The following is a 13,136-nucleotide window of genomic DNA, read 5'->3' as shown; positions in this document are numbered from 1 at the left end:
TTTTGTGGGTTCATTTCTGGGTCTTCAATTCTGTTCCATTGGTCTTCAGGCCTGTTCTTGTGCCAATACCAAGCTGTTTTTATTTCTGTAGCTTTATAATAGAGATTGAAGTTGGGTCTTGTATTTCTTCCAGCATCGTTCTTTTTGCTTAGGATGGTTTTTGTTGTATTTGACCGTAAGCTATGAATGAGAGTTTAGCTGGATACAGAATTCTTGGTTGATAGCTATTTTTCTTTAAGATGTTGCAAACATCATTCCAAGCTCTCCTTGCTTTCATGGTCTCCACTGAGAAATCTGGGGAAATTCTGATTGTTTTTCCTTTATTTGTGAGTGCTCTCATTGCTGTAAATGCTTTAAGTATTCTTTCTTTGACCTTTATTGATCCAGTTTTGATTACAATGTGTCAATGGGAAGCCCTGTTCTGGTCTGGTCTGTTTGGGGTCCTGAATGCTTCTTGTATCTGGATGGCCCTATTCTTCTGGATATTTGGGAAATTTTCAGGTAATATTCTGTTAAATAAGTTTCCTGTTCCTTTAACTTCTTTCTCTAAGTTTTCTTCAATACCTAATAGCCTTATATTTGGCTTCCTGATTATAACTTGAAGTTCTTGAAGTAATGTCTTGATTTTTTTAAATTGATTTTTGTTCTTTCTCCATTAAGTCTAGGCTGTCCTCAATTCCTGAGATTCAATCTTCCATTTTATCCACTCTGTTCCCTAAATGTGCAACTTGCTTTCTTTTCTCCCTACCTTCTGATTGGTCTTTCTTGATGGCTTCCATATGTCTGCTGTAATTCTCTTATAGGTCCTGTTTGGACTTCCTTACTGCATTAATTTGGTTCTGGGTGCTGTCTCTAATCTCTTTTAGCTGAGTACCTATCTTTGAATGGGACTCTTTTTCTTTCTTTTGGATTTCGTATATCATTCTGTGTGTGGAGGCCATGAAGTCCTCTATTAACTTACGATTGGATTCATCACCTTTACGAATTATTGTTTGTTTTGCCTCTTCATGCTGTAGGATATTTTTCTGGAGAGACTAAAACTTTTCATTTATCATTTTTATCAGCATAGTTGGTTGATCATTTTGAGCACCCTCCTCTAGGATTTCAATTGAATGCTGTGTTTCCTGTTTGTTATGAATGACTGATGAGATTCCCTGTCTTGCCATACTTTTTGTGTTTCTTCTGCCCATTTGTATTTAGAATACTAGTCTGCTATCCCCCTTTGGCACTGTTTAGGACCTGAACCAAACCTCCCAAGTCCTGTTGTACTATTCTTACAGCTACACACTCCTAGCCAAGTAAGTTCTCTCTCTTTATATGCATATAGCAGCAGATTTAGTGTCCCCCAAATTTCCCTTTGGAAATAAAAACCAACCCTGAACCCTATATTCAGTGGTTAATTGTATACCGTTACAATCTTGTTCGTATTTCTTGTTGGGTTGGTAAAATTGCTCTAAGAACCCCTTTCACTTGCTCAGATTGTCACCAGATGTCTCTTATCTTGCCTAACCTTAACCTGAGCTCAATGGAATCTGGAGGTACTGGGGGGGGGGGGTTATTATGTGGTTATCTGAGGATTGTGGGTAGAAGTTGGGTGCCCTCAGTGATTGGGGTGACTGTAGTCAGCCTGGGGAAACAATCTGTTGTTCCCAAGGCATTGGCAGTGGCAGTGTTCTACCTAGGTGGCAGTGGGGCTTTTGGAGCCAGCTGGGACCTCTTTGCTGTGGAAAGCAGGCAGCAGGCTCCAGCTGGGACCCCTAGGCTGCCTGTGGTAGCCCGGGCTGGAACACCTGAGCTGTAGCCAGCGGCTCCGGCTAGGACCCCTGGGTTGGTGACTGGAGGGCAGACTCCAGCTGTGACTCCTGAGCTGCGAAACCCCTTTATATTATTTTATATCAAGAGGCACTTTGGCTTTGCACCTTTGTGATTCCTAAGAGTATCTTCTTTTGGTCTCACTATATGTGAGCATCTAGAATCCTGTGTGATTTCTCATATCCCATTGCTTTTAGGTCAAAGTTCCACATATCAGAGAGAATATGCAATGTAGGGGTCTTTGGCCCCCAGCGCTCTCCTGACCTGTGGGAGAGATGGGGAAGCTGGCCCCGATGGGGGCGGACCAAGAAAGGAGAAGGGTGGATGGACCACCCGCACATAGCCCCCCCCTCACTGGAGGACAATCAGCACGTCTCACTTTATTGAGGTAAATCCTTCTATTAAATAAGGTACAGGAGCCAATCAGGTCAAAGATCGGCAGGAAAGGGAGAGGTGTATATGCACCTATCTAGCAACTGTTAAGGGAGGCCTGAGCTGTCCGTCAAGGGTAGAGGGCCGAGGGACCAATCCTAAGAGGCAGCCTAATTCTACGTCACAGCCCTCAGGACGGCCTCCGGGTTCACCACCAGGCGCCATCTTGGCCACATGTGGTCCCAAGGCTGGGAGGTGGGGCCAGCTAGAACTGCCTTTCCAGATTCCTCGTAATAGCCACATGTGACCCCAGGGCCGGAAGACAGGCGGGGCCAACTGGAACCTCCTCTTCTGATGCAAAGATCCAGGATACACTCATCTATTGTGGGAAATCTTTCCTATGAATGTAGCCTTAGTTGTTAAGTGTGATTTTTATAACCAACTATTTAAAATTATAATATGCATATAGAAATATAATATAATAATAAATATTCTGTAATGTTAGATGTAATATTTCAGAGATGAAATTCTTTATATCCATCACATTTTAAATCTGATCTATACATTTCAACTCTAAAATGGATCAAAACACAAAACAGTGATTATAAATTGGGATTATTAGCAATACATAACCCTTGTGTATCAAAATTCGTCATTTTGTGTTTATATAGGATTATGACAAGAATCAAATCCCTGTAAAAACAAATAGATGGTACTGATAATGTACATGATATAATACATTTTCATTGGAAGACAATAAATATAAAACCTGTTTTGTAGCAACAGTATATGAGCAAATCCCTAGAAATTTAGTGCATGTCAATGTTTTTATGTAAAAAGTTCATGTGAAGTATTTTTTCCATTTAAAAAATATAAAAACATTATGGATCATTTGCTTTCTCTCATATAAATTGTTGGACAATATGTTTTCTCCTTCTACTTTATTACCTTGCTACTTCTCTTTACCTCCATCCATGAATTGAAAATTTAATCTTAAGTGCCACTGTAGGAGTCTCAGCTTCCAAATGGATATAACTTTATATTTGAGTACTCTGACACTTGTTCTCTTTAATCAGCTTTTCAACAAAGGTCTTATTTCATTTTAATGGTAAACAACCATACCGTATTGCCAATGCACAGTACACTTCATATTCCATGATAAAAGTCCTATTCTCTACCAGTGTCATTTTCTTTCTTTCTACCTCAAATATCTCTAAAGATTCAGATCAAGTCATGTATATTTATGTGCAAAAGTACAAACATAATATTATAAAATGAACCAAATTTGACTCAGAAAAAAATTAAATGTTTTAAATGATCTCTCTTGAGTTCTCTGCAATCCTAACAAATAACTACATGTGATTTTTGTGTGTGTTTTTGTGTGTGCATGTTGTCCTCCCACCATGTTACTTTGTTACTTTGGGGTTAAATAGGGGAGCAAACAATATAAATGCCAAAACTCATTAATGATCTAACTATAAAAGTAATCATTCTCTTTTCTTCGCGTCATATAATAGTTATAATATAATATTTATTGGTTATACATTTAAACTCTCAAGTTTACTAAAGATTGAGAGTTTCATGAAACTAAAAATTAAATTGGAAATCACATGTAAAAGTAATTACAAATGCGAGGCTGGCAGATCTAGGTGAAATTATAAGAAAACATTGAATAGATTGACAAAGTTAATATTCTTTGAAAATCCCTTAAATATTATTTCAGTCTTTATTAATAATTACACAGATGTAGATATAAAGTATAGATTATATAATTTAAATCATATATTATAGCTATGTATAATATTAATAAGAGATTTTCTTATAATTAATTATATTTCATTTTATTGATATTTACATAATATATCAGACAAATTATAACATGTAAATAAAAAATTAAAATCAACATTGATTAGTATTTCTATGAGGAACAAAAGAACAATTTTATGTAAAACAATTTTCTTGAATTTATGGTAAATCAACCTTATACTTTTTTTTTGTTTAGTCCTGGGGCTTGACCTCATGGCCTGACACTGTCCCTGAGCTTTTTGCCTCAAGGGTAGCTGTGACTTGTGTCACAGTTTTACTTTGGGTTTTTTGTAGTTATAGATAAGAGTCTAAGAGACTTTCCTGAACAGGCTGGATTTGAACCATTATCCTCAGATCTCAGTTTTCTGAGTAGCTAGGATTACATAATTCTAACTTCCTATTTACCACTCAAAGTTAGAAAATAGAAGTAACAAAAACCATGATGTAAGACTTTGGTAGGAAGTAATAATAAACAACAAAAACTGATTTCAAATGAGTTTAATATTAAAATATATGTCCCCAAGAAAAATTTGAGAAACAAATATCATATCACAATGGTTCTACAAAATGTAAGTAACTGGAAAAGCATTATTTCCGCAGAATTTCACTACATGACCCACATACTTAATCTAAGTATAACCTCTAACAGATCATTTTGAAATACTGTTGGATAGGCCACAATGATGGAGATAAAAAGAATGAGGATGAGCAAGAGAAAAATAAAACAGATTCAGTATTTGAACCTTAACCTACAAAATAGACAGGTTACTATATAGTGTCTATCATTCAGTACTGTAACAATGCATTTTTGTGGCAATATTTCTGAAGAAATTTAAATTTTTCATGTTTCTCTTATGATAATAGAAAGCATCATGAGATTTTCTACCTACAGCCAGCTGTGTACAAGTGGTAGATTTTTAGCTCACACATTTCACCATATTTTTCTTTGTTATTTGAAAAAAATATGGAACACAAAATGCAATAACTTTTAATAAAAATGATTGTAGGGTTTTAATGGAGATGAGTATTTTTTTTCAACATAAGTTGAAGTGTCATGAAAGTCAAGGAATGTTTTTGAAAAGTTAGAATTTTGTTTATATAATTTCAAATAGATGAATCAATTATGATTCAAGTATGGCTTGCAGGCTAAAAAATGTTTGCCTAAATTGGCAGGAGGAATATAAAGAAAGGCTAATGGAAGTTGGACTTGTGGCACTAAATATGTTTTGCTAGGTTGGTAAGTTTTGGTTTAATATGGATTCCATTTAATTTATGAATTCCAATACTATATGTACTGAAGTTTTTTACCCACAGATTTTCACTGTGGTATTATCAATAATGCTTAGAGAATCTCATTTCATATTTAAAAATATTTCTCTTAAGTGAAAATATTTTGATTGTTCACATATAAATTTGTAGTATTTGAATGAACAAAATAATGAGTGAATTATATAGACAAGATAGACTAAACCTCTTTGAAGGTGGGATTGTGTTTTATCTATCTGTGAATAATGCATTTAGTATAGTATATATCACATTATATGTGCTCAGTAAATAAATGGAGGTAAGGAAAGTATTTAATGAACAATTTTGAATGAAAAGACATTGTATTAGTCAGAACACTGCTAAATAATTCAAGCAGAACTGTTTTGTAAAGGCTCTACCAGACTCATTTTTATTTTATATTTATTTTTTTACCCAGGATCAAGAAGGACTAATTTTATAAGGATCAGTTTTGAAGTCAATATTTGCATAAAAAAGCTTTCATTTCCAAATACAGCAGGTATCTGTGAGACACAGATAGGAATGTACAGACAACCTTATCTTCCTCTCTCCTCCCTCAGAGACAATGAACAAAGACTTAAGGAGGAGATGGTATTTGTACTGGACTCTACAGAAGAAATTATTGGACAAATGAACGCAAAGTTCATGAATAGGCCCTTCTGGTAGGATGATATGACACTGGCAATTGCAGACTTGGTTAAATTCAACAAGTTAGCAAGAGCAGAATATTGTGCTAAGAAGAGCTTTTTACCAGACGAATTTAAAGTAATTTAAATTCTTTGACCTTTAGCCTTTTCCTACTTATGAAGTTGGCCCTGAGAGACATGAATGCAACTACCTTATTACATAATTGAAGGTAATATGACTTTTAATATGACAAGTTCCAAATCACAGTCAGGAAGGAATAGAGTCAATGAACATATAATAGAAATTCTTGGAAAAATCCTAGCAATAAGAGAAAATTAAATATAGATTATGTCATAGTATTAGATATTACTAAATAACTTTTATTATAATTAATTGGATTCAATATTTTGCTTCTGTGACACTGCTTAAAAATAAATAGCATTGTAGGGCTGGGGAAATGTGGCAACAGTGATTGCCTCATATAGATGAAGCCCTGGGTTCAATTCCCCAGCACCACATATACAGAAATCGGCCAGAAGTGGCGCTGTGGCTCAAGTGGCAGATTGCTAGCCTTGAGAAAAAAAAAAGCCAGGGATAGTGCTCAGGCCCTGAGTCCAAGCCCCAGGACTGACCAAAATAAATAAATAAATAAATAGCATTGTACAGGATGTTTCTATCTTGGTAAGAATAAAGTGGACACAACATTGTATAGACATATGTGTACATAATATTATAGAAACCTCAATAAAAAAGGAGCAACTAATAATATAATAACCATTCTTTATGCCTTTCTAAGTTCCTTTCTTATGTAAATTATTGAGAGTGAGATTATTAGATTAAATAATTGTAACATTTTCCTTCTTCTTGCCATACTTTTTCTTAGAAAGTTTACCAACGCTCAGCATGTGATTGTTTTCATCTTCTACTTCTCTCCCAATGCATGGTTGAGGGGAGTAAAATGCAGACAATAATGCATTGTATATACCACAGAACTGAGAAAAATAAGGGAAGAGGTGGATCAAAGGAAGGGGAGGTGAATATGTTGAAGGGATGACTCAGATAATGCATTATAAAGCTAAACTGTTTGATTAAATGGCAAAAGTTCAGCATGTATCTAAAATTAATATAAGTAAAGAAATGGGTGGAAAGGTTGAATGAGAATGTTGAAAGGGGTGACATTGATCAGGAGGCAGTGTGTTCATAAACTCCCTTCTTGAACAGCATCTCTATGGTACAACTACTTAAACACAATACAAATATTAAAATAAATTAAAATGTTAAAGAATGACAGTAAGACTATATTCTTTCTTTCTATAGGTGGGAATGTAAACTGGTTCAGCCAGTCTGGCAAGCAGTATGGAGATTCCTCAGAAGGCTAAATATAGAACTCCCCTATGACCCAGCAACCCCACTTTTGGGTATTTATCCAAAAAAACACAAACAAAATCACAGTAAAGCCACCAGCACAACAATGTTCATTGCAGCGCAATTTGTCATAGCGAAAATCTGGAACCAACCCAGATGCCCCTCCGTAGACAAATGGATCAGGAAAATGTGGTGCATATACACAATGGAATTTTATGCCTCTATCAGAAAGAATGACATTGCCCCATTTGTAAGGAAATGGAAGGAATTGGAAAAAATTATACTAAGTGAAGTGAGCCAGACCCAAAGAAACATGGACTCTATGGTCTCTCTTATTGGGAATAATTAGCACAGGATTAGGCAAGCCACAGCAGAGGATCACAAGAGCCCAATAGCTATACCCTTATGATCACATAAGATGATGCTAAGTGAAATGAACTCCATTTTATGGAAATGATTGTTATATCACAGTTGAAACTACTTTCAACATCCCATGTGTATCTGTAGTTTATACTGTTGATGATGTTCTTGTATCACCTTCTTGAATTGTACCTACACTATCACTGTAATCTTATCTGAGTATATTGGAAACCGTGTATACTGGTATTAGAATCAGGAAATTGAGAGGGAATACCAAAATTGAGAGACAAAGGGTAAATTAAGAGAAACAACAACAAAAGCAATACTTGCAAAACTGTACGGTGTAAGCAAACTGAACACCTCAGGGGGGGGAAAGGGGAGGAGGGAGGGGGGTATGAGGGACAAGGTAACAAACAGTACAAGAAATGTATCCAATGCCTAACGTATGAAACTGTAACCTCTCTGTACATGAGTTTTATAATAAAAAATTTAAAAAAAGAATGACAGTAAGACTATATTCTTTCTTTCTATAGGTGCTCTGCATTTCTAGCCTTGATATTTCAGTTAGTACATTTGCTCAATGTTGTTTTTGTTTAGTCTTCTGACTGTTTGTGACAGCCAGTTGTGAATTCTTATTTTTCGTATCTTCTTCTCAGATGCTAACCTAATAAACTTACTACAGTAGTTTCATTGGGCAGAAGTTGAGTTTAAACAGTATATTTTCTGGTTTATTTTGCATAGAAACTCAGCTTTACTTTTCTTGCTCAATCATATGACTTTAGCATCTTGAATTCTACATTTTGAGATAGACCTTATAATCTAGTTATGATCTGTTTCTTTCTACTAAAAGCACTAAATTAATCTACATAATTTTTCAATACTAATGAACTGTTCCTTCATGGGTCACACATGCCACCATGAGTTAATCAATGATATACTGTAACAAAATAAAATTGTAGTTTGAAAATTATGGCATAGACCCTTCCACAAAACCATGTAAAACCAGTTAAAAATATCCCATTGTTTTACAAAATAAGTAAGCCATGTATCTTTTAGAGATTGTACAGGCAGAGAAAGATAGCCAGCTCCCTTCAGGTTTGTGGCTCTCAGGGGATATTGGGGGATGACAGTTGAATGGCTAGAATAAATGGGATTTCTAATGAATAAAAAGAGATACAGGGTGAATACAGGATGGCTATTGGCAGGTATAAAGCATAAAGTCAGTACTCATAAGTGAATATTGACATTGAATCAATCTCTATGTGAGCTCCAGGTAAGTTTAAGTGAGTTAATCAACAGTGAAAGATGAAGAAATCTCAGAAGAAATAATTAAACAATAAGAGGTAAGGGGGATGGAGATAAAATAATAGTTATTCTGATTTTGCAAGTAAAAAATATGGTGAAATCGGTTGGTAAAATTAGTACACAGCAAAGCAGCAAAGAAAAGTAAGAATGACAAGTAACATAGAGGGTATGCACTACTAGAAGAGGGGATGGTAAATGGAGAATGGAAAGGAGGCTAAATATGGTCAAAGTATTTTATAATCATATATAAAAATAGAACAATGAAATCACTTGAGATTGTTGTAAGAAGTAGAATGGAAAAAAAAGAGGTGATGGGAGGGGTAAGGTTAATGCCTTGTATTTATGTATGAAAATACAATGAACTTCCCTTTGTATAACTATGTTTCAAAATTAGGAAATAAAATTAGTAAAAATAGTGAAAGTGTTCATAAACCAGGAAAGGTGCAAGAGTGAGAAGATGCGGTAGTATGAATATCTGTGCACAAAATTGGAATGGATTTTGTTAGCTTAAGAACCCATTATGTTTATTGTCTCTTATTCTCAAACACTGTAATATTCCCTTCATAGTAGCACATTACTCATTTTCAGATACAAAATATTTTGTTATACAAGATTTGATTTTCTCTAAAAATTGCACAGGACAAGATAAAAATTGCCTTTTGACAGATAAATTTTAAATTGAGTAGTGTATGATTTATGAATTAAATGCATTTCAAAAAAAGTTAAAAAACATTAAAACAATTTGACTTGGTGTTCATGATTATTTATAGTTTACTTTCGCAAGGTAATTTTTTAAATCATTTATTAATTAAACAAATTTTTGACAAGGTGTTGTGCAAAAGGGGTACAGTTACATAGTAGGGCAGTGTGTCCATATCTTGTGATATCTTACACCCTGTTTTTCTTTTCCTTCCCTTGGTCAGGTAGACATATATACAATACACAGTGTACCAAAAACATATACAGTAGCCACATGGCCTATGCCACAGGAAATTCGCCTAGGGCTTTAAATGTAATGTCGACAATAGGGTTTGCTTATTCTTGTCTTATATGAACTTACATACATAGATTTGGAGCTATTGTGATACACTGAGAGGTCTATTTTTGACCTTTATATGTTGAGCAATTCTTTGGTTTTAGTTACATAATGTAGGGTCGCTGACCCAAACCTGTGGGATATACCATTTGACAAGAAGTTTTGGTTTAGCAGACCTGGTCTCTACTGTCTCCCCCTCCCCCCACCGTAACAGTCATATATCAAGGAGATCATGCCCCTTTGTTTTCTGTGTCCTAGGCCTGTCTCGCTCAACAATATTTGTTCAAGTTCTGACCATTTCCCTGCAAATATCAATATTTCACCATTTCTAATCTCTATGTAGTATTCCATTGTGTATATGTACCATATTTTTTAGATCCATTCATTTGTGGAGGAGCATCTGGGTTGTTTCCATATTTTGGCTATTGTGAATTGTGCAGTGATAAACATGGGAGTACAGATGTTTTTTTGATTGATTGATTTATGGATGTTGAACCATCCTTGTGTCTGTGGGATGAAGCCTACTTGGTCATGATGTATAATTTTCTTGATCAATTTCTGGCTCCTCTTAGCTAATATTCTATTGAGGCGCTTTGAATCTGTGTTCATTAGTGATATTGGTCTGTAGTTCTCTGTTTCTGTTGGGTTTTTTTCTTGGTTTGGGGATGAGTATAATATTAGCTTCATAGAATGAGTTTGGGATTTCTCCCTCTGTTTCAATTTCGCAGAAGAGTTTGAGGAGTATTGGTATTAGCTCCTCACTAAACGTTTTATAGAATTCATTGGTGAATCCATCTGGGCCTGGGCTTTTCTTTATTGGGAGGCTCTTGATTACCCCCTGTATCTCGCTGTAAGTTATTGGTTTATTTAGTTGATTTATTTCTTCTTGGTTCAGTTTGGGCAGTTTATGCTTCTCTAAGAATTGATTCATTTCTGTAAAATTATTGTTTTTTGCTGAGTAGAGGTTCTGGAAATAGTTCATTATGATTGTTTGAATATCGTGTGTATTTGTTGTAATTTTTCCGGTGGAGTCCCTGATTTTACGTATATGAGTCTATTCTCTTTTTTTCTTTGTAAGTCTTGCGAGGGGTCTGTCAATTTTATTTATTTTCTCAAAGAACCAGCTTTTAGTCTTATTTATTTGTTGAATGGTCTTTCTATTTTCAATCAGATTTATCTCTTCTTTAATCTTTGTGATCTCTCTCCTCCTAGTCATTTTAGATTCAATCATTTCTTGTTTCTCCAGTTGTTTTAGTTTGATCATGAGGTTATTCACTTGCTCTGCTTCCATTCTTTTAATGTGAGTGCTGAGGGCAATGATCTCGCCCCTCAGTACTGCCGTAGCTGTATCCCATAGGTTTATTTTGATGTATTTTCATTGTCATTGTGGCTTATGAATTCGTTAATTTCATCCTTAATTTGGTCTGTGGCCCAAGTGTTAGATAACAGAGAGGAGTTTAGCCTCCAAGAATATGTATAGCCTCTGTGGTATCCTTTGTTACTGTGGGTTACCTTTATTCTACTGTGGTCATTTATAATACATGGAATGACATCAGTACTTTTGTATTTGCTGAGGTTCTTTGAGTGCACTTTGACATGGTCTATTTTGGAGTATGATCCATGGGCTGCTGAGAAGAAGGTGTATTGGGTCTCTGTAGGGTGAAAGACGCTGTACAGATTTATCAGATCCATTTGGGAAATGGTTTTACTTAGGTCCTCAGCTCCCTTGCTAATCCTCTGGGTGTTGGATCTGTCTCTTGGAGAGAGTGGGGTATTAAAGTCACACACTATGATTGTGTTTGTGTCTATCTTGTTCTGTAGTTCTGTGAGTATTTGCTTGACATATGTAGGGCCTCTTTTGTTCGGTGAGTATACATTTATCACCATGATGTCTTGATTCTGGATTTTTCCCTGTATTAAAATGCAGTGTCCTTCTTTGTCTTTTTGAGTTGATTTTAATGAGAAGTCCAGCTTGTCTGACATCAGGATGGCTACTCCTGCCGTTTTGGTACGTGTGTTTACTTGGAAGATCTTTCTCCATCCTTTCATTCGGAGCCTGTTTTTATCCCTTCACAAGGTAATTGTGTTCCTAATATTTATCTTGAATTATCACCTACAGTTGTTATTCATGTCTTGACAACAGTATTGTTTTGTAAAATGATGATATGAAAATTAAATGATTGCATATGAACTTCAATACTTTTATACTAACTAAAACATAACATAGTACATAGATATTTTATAGTTATAAATTGGGGCTTCAATTTTAGTAAGAGTTAATTCTAATTGAATACTGCAAAAAGTATGCTCTTAAATGAAAAGATTAGATGCTTTGAGAAATAGATTATATTAAGAATAAGTACCTAAATCTAAGTACAGATTTAATCAATATTGTCTATTCTAAGTAACTGGTAAAATTCTGAGGTGTTTCAGTTTGGTCTCATAGTAAATGTATAGATCAAACTCTTAAATTTAGTCACTAACTTGTCAAATAGATATATATTTTTATTTCCTCATTTTTGAAGAGTTAGAAGTAACAAATCCCCAAACTATGCCATTCTGTTATCACGAGAAAAAAATGAATAATAGGTGTGAAAACATATTGACAATATTAATGTAGTATATGTCTTGAAGTTATTTTTGCTTCATATATATAGCACAATAATAAATTTGATAAATTACCATAATACAGTGAAATACAGTCAGGAACGACAAAAAATACAAATCAACTAATAAGAAGAATTTGAAGATTCCGTAAAAATATTTTAGTATCATGAGAAAAGCATTTACATTACTATTAAACCAAAGATGGAAAACTTGCAACTCAATTCTATCTTTGTAAAAATTTGCCTAGTATTCCTTAACTGCACAGAGATGAACATTTCATATATGTACCTTCATATTAAAATTGCATATTATAAATTGTAGTATTCATAATAAAAACATGCATTTAAAAATAATAAAAACATCTTTGTAAAAATTTAAGACAGGTTTCACAATTTAATTAAGAAAACATCACACATCTTTAATAAATTAACATTAGCCTATATTAACCAAGTTTGCATTGTAAGGGAGACTGATGAAAGTGCAACAGGTTTAGGCTAGTCACAGCAGAGGATCACAAGAGCCTGATAGCTATACCTTATGAACATATAAGATGATGCTATGT

This window comes from Perognathus longimembris, chromosome 28, assembly GCF_023159225.1.
Source record: "Perognathus longimembris pacificus isolate PPM17 chromosome 28, ASM2315922v1, whole genome shotgun sequence".
Classification (NCBI taxonomy): Eukaryota; Metazoa; Chordata; class Mammalia; order Rodentia; family Heteromyidae; genus Perognathus; species Perognathus longimembris.
This window is presented reverse-complemented; position numbering follows the sequence as displayed.